Raw genomic sequence first — 10,952 nt, 5'->3', positions numbered from 1 at the left:
ACATATATTTGTAATCAATTGTAAAGCTAGTTTATGCAAACATTTCATTCTATAATTGTGTTTAAAATGATGCATTTACCTGGAGCTGAGATGAGAGAAACGTGTTTTGTTCAAACTGAATGTGTCAGACCGATGACATTCATACTAAAAGCTGATAAACAAGACGTCGCTTCATGGAAGGGTTGGAATTCCAGTCAGTCCTGCCCAGTAAGAGAATATAAATATCTACCTGAATCACCTGCCTCTGAGTTCCTGATTCTTCTCCTCAACACAACCTGCAGGACCTGTTCCAGCAATGGGGGAATCTTACATCATAAGTATAGATTTTGAAACAACATACAGTGGATATGCTTTCAGTTTGACCTCCAGAGAAGAAGAAGTAGACCCCCATGTGAAGTTTTGGGGTGAAGAAGTTGGATTGGAAACCCCAAAGACTCCAACTTGCATCCTGTTTGATGAACATCAACAGTTTGTCAGCTTTGGATATGAAGCCAGACAGACTTATTTAAAGAACTCAGGCAAAGAATTCAGAGAGAAGTTCTTCTTTGATTGCTTTAAGATGTCACTCTATGGCAAAGTGAATAAAAAATATTTCAGAAAAGATATATTTGAAAGTTCTAAACTAAGATAAAATACAACACAATTTTGACAGTCTATGGGTTATTACATTTATTCATATTTGTTTTGGATTTTGGTAATATTACATTTTCTGATGTTTTTTTTTTAAATTTTAAGTTCCCTTATTGTTGCTAATCAGCATAGCTCCCCAGTATAGACACAGTGTGCAGGCTCTGAAGTTAAGCAATGATTAATTTGCCTGTTGATATCTTATCTGCTTTATCAGCTTGTTTCTGAGATGTTGGATAATCTCACTTTGGTTCTGCAATTAAACCTTTTTACAATCCTGAGTTCGCCTGTATTTGGCCCTGTTACTCACAGTTTGTGAAGAAATGAATGGACATTTGAACTTACAGCTCATGAAAAGATGGAAACAAACAAGGAGTGTTTTTGACTGCAGATAAATTGGAAGAATTTACATAAGTTGAAACTTTGATATGAATTAAAGTGAATGCAATTGTCAAACATTTCCAGAAAGTCACCACAGATCTGACAATTAAAGCACCCAATGGAAGGGAAATGAAGACTCTGGTAATTTTTACAGAAGCTTTAAGATTCCTGAAAGAATATGCTCTGAAGACAATCTAAACAACAAAGAAAGGGAGTTCACAACCTCTGACTTCATCTGGGTTCATTCAGCCAAACAGTTCATGAGAGAAGCTGCAACCCAGGTAGAACCCACAGACTGTTAGACTCCACAGTCGTAACATGTCCTTAATGTTTCAAAATGTGCATTTTCTCATCGCTTGAAGGCAGGAATTGAGACAGAGGGAACTGAAAACAAGCTGGTGTTTGCTCTGCAACCAGAAGCAGCTTCAGTTTACTATAAGAAACTACCATCTGAAGGTTTCATAGCACAGAATTAGGTTGAAAACAATCTGGACCAATCTCCAGGAACTCAATACATCGTTATGCCATTTTAAACAAATATGAGGATTTTATTAGAATTTTATTAGAATTGAAGTGATAGTGTAATTATTTGTAATAATTTATATTTGCAAGCATCTGTTCTGGAAAAAAGTGACAACATTTTCAGTAGTTGAAATAAACGTAACTACTTTTGGTAGTTCTTTGGGTCACACTTTTTGGGAAACATTTTGCTTCCACCAAAATAGTTGCCATTTGTTTTGTAGCATTTGCCACGTCGAGGACTAAGGCCTCCCTATGTAGGTTGTGCTTAAGCCCAGCGCCACCACAGCACACCCCATTACTTCCACTTTTATAGTCTCCATAAACTAAAGATTTTTAGAACACAGATGGAGAAACAACACATATGTAACTTGAATGATTAACCAACAGAAGTGCCCAGAAACCCCATAGGAATGAATGGAGATAAAATAAATCATAGTCATCATAGTTTCAGTAATAATATTCACCATTAACTATGTTTTTAGAAATGAAGACAGTATGTTGATAACTTTTAAGGTTTTTCCTCAATTTGCCCCAAAGTTCCTCTCAAACTTGGGGCAAGAATGGAAGAATTTGTTAGTGTGAAAGACTTTTTTTTCCCCAGGAAAATCAATGGTCGATTTTTTTCAACTCTCCCTCAAGGTTACAAATTTTGCTCTACACTCAACATATTTGTTCAAGTTAGTCCCATCTGTTGGTTTTCTTAAAATCTTTTCAGAATTGTTCTAGGACAGACGCTTTTCTGTCAGAGCACACCTAAGTTGTAGCAAAAATGGAAGCCTTGGATATTCATGTAACTTAGTTTTGTGATCTGAGCAGCTTGCATACACCATCTCAGACAACACATCTTAAATCTGATCTAAAAATTGGCATTAAGAGCATGGTGGACAAGTTGACGCAAAACAAACAAAAGTTGTATAAATCGAAGCCTCGGACCTCAATGCAGCTGTCTCAGGTTTGAGTCCTGGCCTGTTGACTTTTGCTGAATGTCTTCCCTCTCTCTCACAACCCACTGTCCTGTCAACTGAATAAGGGAAGGCCATTAGAGCCAAAAAAAGTGGTTTTAGTGCTTTGCAATTTGGATAAGAGAAACTTATTAGATGTTTAAAAGAACCATACCTATTTATTGACATAGGATTAATCAATAAATCTAAATAAATAATGGTTGCTAGTTTTTTTCCAAACGTGTGTAAGGGTGTAAGAAAATGGATGGATTTCCAAAGCTACATGACAGAATAAGACTTGAACTAAGACTCACAATTTTGCTATGCATCTATAATGAATAAAAGGCAAGCACAATGAATAAGAATCAGTGTCTCATGTTTTGACAGTAGGTGAAGAAAGATAATTTGAACATAAATGATTTACACTCGAGCAGTTTTTCACAACTTCCTCTGCGTGTTTCAAGAGGAACCATTGACATCACTGTTCATGAAGTCCTTAATGGAGGATGTTTGAAGGAGCTGCACAAAACCTCTGGGAACAATCAGGGAGGACAAACTATGGACTGAAAATTTAAGGAGTTCCTCAATAGTTTCTGCTGGATTCTGGGATGAGTATGAAGGAAACTATCCCAGTAAAGTTTAAAGAATTATGTATGACTTTACACTTTTGAAAAGAAAAGATGAAGATATGGAAATAATGTGTCCATTGAATCTATGAATGATGGCTCTGAAAAAACAGGACATAGAATACTTTAAACAAGGTCAAGGAGCATCTTTTGATGAAGGATTAATCAAAATATCAAAGCAAAAACTGATATCTTTTTTGATGAGAGTCTGTGGAGCATCACCAAGAGTCTCAGAGGAATCTTGTACAAAACCCGCAGCAATAAGTACATTCTGTTAGTGGGAGGTTTTGCTGAAAGTCGGATTCTATGTGTGACGGGAGCAGTGTGTTACGAATTGGAAACTTAAATTTAAAAGCACTATTTTAATAAAGATAAAATTGGTTGCAATGACTACTAAAACGTTACCTTTTAGGCACACAGACCCGCTACAGATGAGGCTTGAGACAATCTCACAATTCAACAATTTATTCCACAATTGTTTAATCAAAAATACTAATCTAAAATCACTCACACCTTAAAAATCAGTTATGGCTCAACTCAGAGACGGGAGTGAAATTTGGGGTAGTGTCCTAAAAGAAAAGAAACATAGCAAACGAAACAAAGCAAAACAAAAGAAAATCGTGCACCAAAAAGAAAATCGTGCACCAAACCAGAAGTAGTACCACCACCCGGAAAGTCCACCACCAACACCACGAGCTGGCCGTTCCTGTTAAAATAGAAGCAACATTCAAATTACAAATACAATTATACAGTTCAGTCCACAACAACTCAAGCAGCAATAGTCCGAATTAAAAGTCTGTCCTGGGAGGAACCGATCCGCTGTAGCAGACGCCACTCAAAGCGGCACTAGGAGGATAGTCCGAGCTGGTCACCAATCAGCCACACTGGACGAGTGATAGGAGCCCGCTTTACGCAGATCCGGACGGCGGGCATGAAGCCAGCAAATAGGACGACAGGTAGGCAGCCGACAGATTATCCAGATGACAGGTGGACAACCAGAACAGCAGGCGAACAGACGCCCAGGACAAACAGCAGCGGCTATCAAAAATAAATGTTAGAAATGGAATCTAAAAGCATGCAAACTGCAGCACTTCACTTACCACCGAGCTCTTTATGTAGTGCCTCTAACAGGAAGGAGGAGACGTGGAGCTTGTACAGGCGGCCTGGATATACAACAAAAGCTAAGCTAACAAATGTCAGGTGTGGGAAGATGCTTACCAGAGGTACGATTGATCGGCGATCAGAGTGTCGTTAAGCGCATTGTTTGAGCGCGCATTAATTTGCAGCTGTTATACAGAAAATGTAAATGAATCACAAGTAATAAGCTTGCTTAAGAGAGATGAAGCCTGCCTTACCTAGCGTGCAGCACCAACAAACGCAGAGGTCTGAACCGGAAGGAAAACAACGTCATGTCAACCAGGTGAGGGAGGGCCCTTTATATACAGGCAGCCAGCGAGCGCCACAACCAATTAGATTCAGGCACTTGTGTGGTGCGTTCAAAGCCTACAGGGCATACTGCCACATTCGGAAATACATCACTGATGAGTTTGACAACTGCAAAGTTCTGTGTCAATTTCGGCCTAAAGAAGTCATTTTGAAGGGAGCTGTAGAGTTTGGAAGAAACCAAGGCACAGTGGTATTAAGAAAAAGTGACTATACTTATGGAGTAAGTTTCTCAGAGCCGTTTAAGAAGCTGAAGCACAGTGCAGTCGAAACATACACGAATAAAGACGGTGTTGTCTTCTGTCACAATCGTTTTGACAAACTGGTTGAAATTGATGAGGATGTTGGTTGGAATACTGTCATGATTTGAGATTAGGGTGGTGAGGAAAAACACAGGAAGGCCCCAGTAGTCATTATAAAAGTTGATTTAGTGAAGAAAAAAAAAAGCTCAGGAACACAAGAAGCTGGCGAACGGCAGAACACACGACGAGGACCTGACAAAGACAACATGTGAGCTTAAATACACAAGGAGGGTAATCAGAGGAACGAGACACACCTGGGAACAATCAGGACAGGACTGCACAAAGACACAGAGGAACAGCACTAAAACACAGAAAAAACTCAACTACACAGAAAACACAGATCACCACAAATAAAACCAGAAAGCACTCATTTAGTCCTTCAGAAAGAGACCAAATACAAATACTTCTGACGTTTTATCGCAGAAAAAAAAAAATCCCATGTATGTGGATGAGCCAAATGTGGAAAAAATTGGCTCATTTGTTGTTTAATCACCTGACACTACACTTGGGATGAACTGTCAAATTGATCTAGAAATACAATTTGATTTCATAGAAATGACAGCAATTGGCACTGACAGGCAGTCAGGCTTATTTGATTGTATATGCTGGCCTGTAACATAGGCTTTCGATGTAATAAAATCATCATTCTATTTAGCTAAATCCATCTACTGCAGTCTTTACAACTACATTTTTGCAGAAGACAATATACACTGCAAAAAAATAAAGGGAACACTTAAACAACACAATATAACTCCAAGTAAATCAAACTTCTGTGAAATCAAACTGTCCACTTAGGAAGCAACACTGATTGACAATCAATTTCACCTGCTGTTGTGCAAATGGAATAGATAACAGATGGGAATTATATTTCATTCATTCAGATCTAGGATGTGTTAGAGTGTTCCCTTTATTTTTTTGAGCAGTGTATAAAAAAGTAGCTGCAGGGGATATACCGCACTGACCTTATGCAGAGGCTTCAGTCTAAAGTTGGATGGAAAGGATGGTTCATTCAGGGGTGTGGACCCAGAAGTGCAACATTCTACATTTGCTATAGAAGATTAATTTTGTGGCCTTGATTGAAAAGACCACAAAAAGGGTAAAATTGTAACAAAAGAACAAACTTCAATGCATATCATTTAGATTTTTACCAGAACCAACAATGAAGACAAGAATTTGTATAGTTGCATTTTGAATTTAAATAAAATAGAAAGGACTCTACTGTTCACAAATGTAATTTTTTTCCCGTCAGTGAAGAATTGACATAATAAAATGTTCTGTTTTCCCCCAGGTAGATGCAGTAAACTTGCATAGTTTAAAGAATTACAGTTGACACCTATTCTGGTTCCTGGAACAGATTCCTGAAGTGGAGACATATCTTTATAGGCTGAATCACCAAGAACTGAGTTGTGTTTGGAAATCACTCAAATTTCTTTCTGTGTTGTAATAAATGTGATTGTCCAGCAAAGAGCAGAACAGCACTGTGAGAAGACGGAAGAATAAATGAGTGGGTTAATCAATTAGTCAAACTTTTATTTCACAGCAGAAACAACTATTTTAAAAGTCTATTGTTTTCTAGAATAAAGTGATTATTTTTGTCTTTAAAGCTACTGGATCTTTAAAACTAAAATCTGTCCCCTGAATGGGGCCTACCAGCAGCTATTGAGTTCTCTTTGCCTTGACATATCTCAGTCTTATAATTCTAGATCTCAGAGGTGCCAACATCAATAAATTATATAGAGTTAACCCCTCTGAGCTATTTGATCCTTAAAGCAGTCTGCAGCCAAGTTGCAGAACTGACAGTCTATTTAAAACCTCAAGCTTGATAAAAATATGCCAAAGCTATTTTATACTTCAGTACATTTTTAAATATACTTTAGTGAAGCTAATCTAGCATTTTACACAAATGAAAAAATGGCAAAAATCATCTACAATTTCAAGCAATTAATCTATACAACATCCTTAGTTACTATGAAAATTCAACGCTTTCTCACTTTAGAAATGTTTGCTTGGTCCTTTTGGCACGCGGTGATACTGTGAGGTAGAATGTCCCATTTGTCATACGTGGTGGGAGGACTGCACCAATCAGGTTCAAGAGGAGGATCATTCAGAGCCATCAGGCGGCCCAACCAGAAGCATTCACGTCTCAAATAATCCACGTCATGCTGAAGGGTTTCATATTGGTGTAGTGGTTTGGGGTTCTATGGTGAAGAGGTACAAAAACATAACAAACAATAATCACATTATTCCAAATTAACATTACATTTACCTAGAATTACAAGTTGTAGGGGTGCTATTGTAGATTATTTCAAGAATATGTTTTGTCAAACAAACCTTTAAATCCTGTTGTTTCTCACTGTAGATTGCAAGTTGCAGATTCTGAATAGTTAACTGTCTATACTCCTTAACCTGGAACAAGCATGATAGGTATTTTTCTAGAACCTACATAAAGGAACCACAGACAACGTATATGAATTTCATGACCAAGCTTTTGCAAAAGGAGAAAACTCTGTCAACTGCTCCTCCGAGCCGTTCACAGAGCATTCTGAAGATCTTTGGGTACAGCTCGTCTTTTATTATCAAACTTCAAATAGGGAGGATAAGTAAGATAGACAGCAGAGAAAAAACAGCAAAGGTCGTAAAACAATTTACCTAAACAACTAGCAACCCAGTTCCAGATGCGCTATCTGATCTACGGTCTGAGCCCGGTTCAAATCTCGGTCAAACTGTTTCACATGAAGATGAACAGACAGTTGTGATCCCCAGGTTAGTTCATACACACACTAAAGAAGAGAACACTTTAAACTGACTAACATTAGACTGAATATGAACTAAAGCAACAACAAAATGATAATACCAAAAAATCTCTATCAAAGCATAATATTGAATTAGCTGCAACACAAATGACTTAGACTTAATATTAAAATTTTGGATCAAGTACCTTTGAATTTGCTGTATCACTTTTTGCCTTATTGAGTTCAAATACGGCATCTATCTGCTTAATCTTTTTTTCCCATTTCAGCTTGTGCGTCGTTAAATGCTTTCTGGTTCCATTCATTTAAATTACAAACAGCAACAGGGACAAATAATATTACTTCAGAAAGAACTTTTATAATAAAAATTAACTACAAATTTATTTGATTTTACAATACCTGCATCTGTATGTAGATGAGTTCTCATTTCCTCCCTTTGATGTCAGACTAGATTTGATTTTTGGCCAGTCCCATCTCAAGTCTTCATATAGTTCTATTATCCTTGGTTTACTAACTGGATTGTTAAGGTTGATGGCTTTTCCTGTTTTGATTGAAGAAGCAACATCTCCTGCTACTCTGTACAGAATAACAACAATCTTTAAACTTAAGTACCTGAAACAGTCAGTGTGTACCCAAAAGTACAAAATCTATTTATATATGTACTCTACCTGTCGTACAATGATCTCAGCTCTTCATCTTTTTTATATGCATCAATCCTATTAACAAAAATACATAATGTAAATTAAAACATGCTGTTTTTTTCAAAAATTGCTTTATCTTCTGTCAGCTACCTGTTCAACTGTAGTATAAACCTTGTTTAGAAGTTTTGACTGTTAGAAGTAACTTTTACAGTCACTTACATTTTTGAAATGTGTATTGTATATTGAGAAAAAGCCCAAACAAATTTGAGATTTCTAGATCATGTTTATGCCAACAAATCTACAAGTGATGCCTTGGTAAATTTGTCCAAATAATCACTTTAAAAATCCATTTGTTCTCTGAATATATTGCAATGCAGAGACATCAAACAGCAATAAAATAGACCTTCAATATTTTATTTGACAGTTCAAAACTCAGGGTTGTTCCTGAACATCCCAACAAATTTATCTCCATCTGAGGGAGAAACACTGTTGAAACTTGAACATAATGAGAAAGTCCAGAAGGACAATGATCGCAAAAATACATCAAAACTGTTTTAACAGATGAAGCAGGCTTCAATTTAGGAGCTTTACTATAATAAGCCATGTCCCACCATTTCTCATATATGTGGACAAATATAGCCACATTGTCTGAAGCTTGATAACATTTAATAAGAGTATACATCTGTGTGTGTGTGCCTGTAATGTGTGTGCAGTTTTGATCCTGTATGGAATAGAAAAGATCTTCAATATATTCAAGGTTGTGCACCCACTTTGTCATTTTAAATCATGAAGATGTTCGTTTCCATTTTCAACACTACAAAAAATTTAGTTCACAAAAATCATTAAAGCATATAACTAATATGATTTTTTTTGTCCATGTACATTGGATGGAAAGTATGACAATTCAATTTTGTGTTGTATAAAACAATATATAGTTGCTAAATTTGTTTTAGTAGATTTTTTTCACATAGATTGTATTTATTTTTCTGTTAGTGTAAAAGTTGACTTTAATGAACGAAAGTATAAAAAATGTATACCTTGCTTTTTCAAATTCTTCGTTCAAAGGGGATAGAACAGAAGAAGGTTATTTATTTAATAAATAAAATGTATGCAGCATTGAAATAGTGGAGGGCTGCACAAGTTTGCAGTTTGTTGTCCTGCATGTGTGTTTTCTCACCAAGTACTCTGCAATCCTCATCCTCTCTAATCTCTGGTGGAACTTTAGCTACTCTTTCTCAATTATCATTGCTTTATTTTTCCCATGATCCTGATTCAGTTCAACTTTACTGGTCAGATTTCAGAATCCTTTTTATACAAACTGAAACCAGGCACTTACTTACACTTTATATGAAGACACACATGCATGTTATTTCACACTGTTTGACGTGAAATCAGAATAAACCTTTAGGCCAATTAGGCTTACCATTTTTTTCTTTTTACTAAATGCCAGAAAAATGAGACAATTTTTATTACATTCTTCAAGATTAAACAAAACAAAAACAAGCCCTCCCCTCGTATCCCAGGATTTGATCAAATTAATGTTTTGCTAAACTTGCTGGCCTTTTGAGAAGGTTACTGAGCCATTTGAATCAGCTGTGTTAGAGATGGGCCTCATCTAAACCATTTAGGGGCATAATTGAGCCTCGGATGTATAATGATGGTACTAGACTCTTAGCAACAAAAAAATACCCAACTCCACCAAGGAGTGGATTTTTCTGCATTGTTTATACTCTTTATATATAACATATAAGGCACTAGAACAACATTTCGAACTTTTGTTGTTAATGTTCACCTACAGTAAGCAGTTCCTCACTCAGAGCCTGTCTGTTGGTAGTGGTCTAAGATGGCTCAAACAAAAAATCCTTATGGCAATCAATAAATCTCTTACCACCTCCAAAATGTATTTTTGTCAGAAAAATCTAATATACAAAACATTTTTATTAAGTCATCTTAGAACTTGTTAAAGACAAGACTGTATTACAACATCCATATCTAAAACCGAACTGGTTTACTTTCATCTTCCCAAGACTAATATTCCTGATAGGAAGGTTGTCCCACTTATATTTTTCAGCTTCCAACAGATATCGTTGTTGTCTCTCTTCATATTCCTGATTTTACTTTAGATTTGTAAGTAAAATTACATTGAAAATAAAGTAGGACTTTTCATGCACAGACCATTCTATGTAAATAATCGTGTTGGACAGAGAATGTCTTAACTTTGAACTTGGTAAAGAGTATTCAAGCCTCTACTTGAAGAAATTTGCCATTTACTTGATATTTCATCTTTTCATTATAAGGAACTGAATTCATCACAGCATTCATAAAAAAAAAAGTTACTATACAGATGAAAAACAGGTTGCATGTAGCTCACCTTTCTTCAAGTGATTTGAGTTTCTTCTCCACTTGGTCTACATATTTACTTTAAAACAAAATTCAGAGAATAAAACAAATATCTCAGTTATTTAGTATATCAAACAAATTCAGAAGTACTGGCCTCTATACAACAGTGAATTCCTGATTGTCTCACATTTGTGCAAAAGTCACACACTTTTAGTGTCAACATCTAGCATCTTACAGTCTGGTAAAAACTTGTAAGGATTTTTACGTATTTAATTACTTCAGATTCTTCTGTTTGTTGGATGGGGACCCTTGTTTATATTGCCACAGACATAAGTGGGGTTAGGATACATGTACATTAGTACAAGTAGAACATCTGGTT

The 10,952-nt window shown here is 36.2% G+C and overlaps 1 pseudogene; it reads left to right on the top strand.

Annotated features, from left to right (window-relative positions):
* Positions 1 to 264: 264 nt before the first annotated feature.
* LOC103461772 (heat shock 70 kDa protein 12A-like) lies at positions 265 to 4,910 on the top strand (annotated as a pseudogene).
* The last annotated feature ends 6,042 nt before the right edge of the window (positions 4,911 to 10,952 follow it).

The sequence above is a fragment of the Poecilia reticulata genome, chromosome 2 (genome assembly GCF_904066995.2).
Source record: "Poecilia reticulata chromosome 2, P_reticulata-male-v2, whole genome shotgun sequence".
NCBI lineage: Eukaryota > Metazoa > Chordata > Actinopteri > Cyprinodontiformes > Poeciliidae > Poecilia > Poecilia reticulata.
The sequence above is the reverse complement of the archived record's forward strand: the minus strand, read 5'-3'. Positions and strand labels throughout refer to the sequence as shown.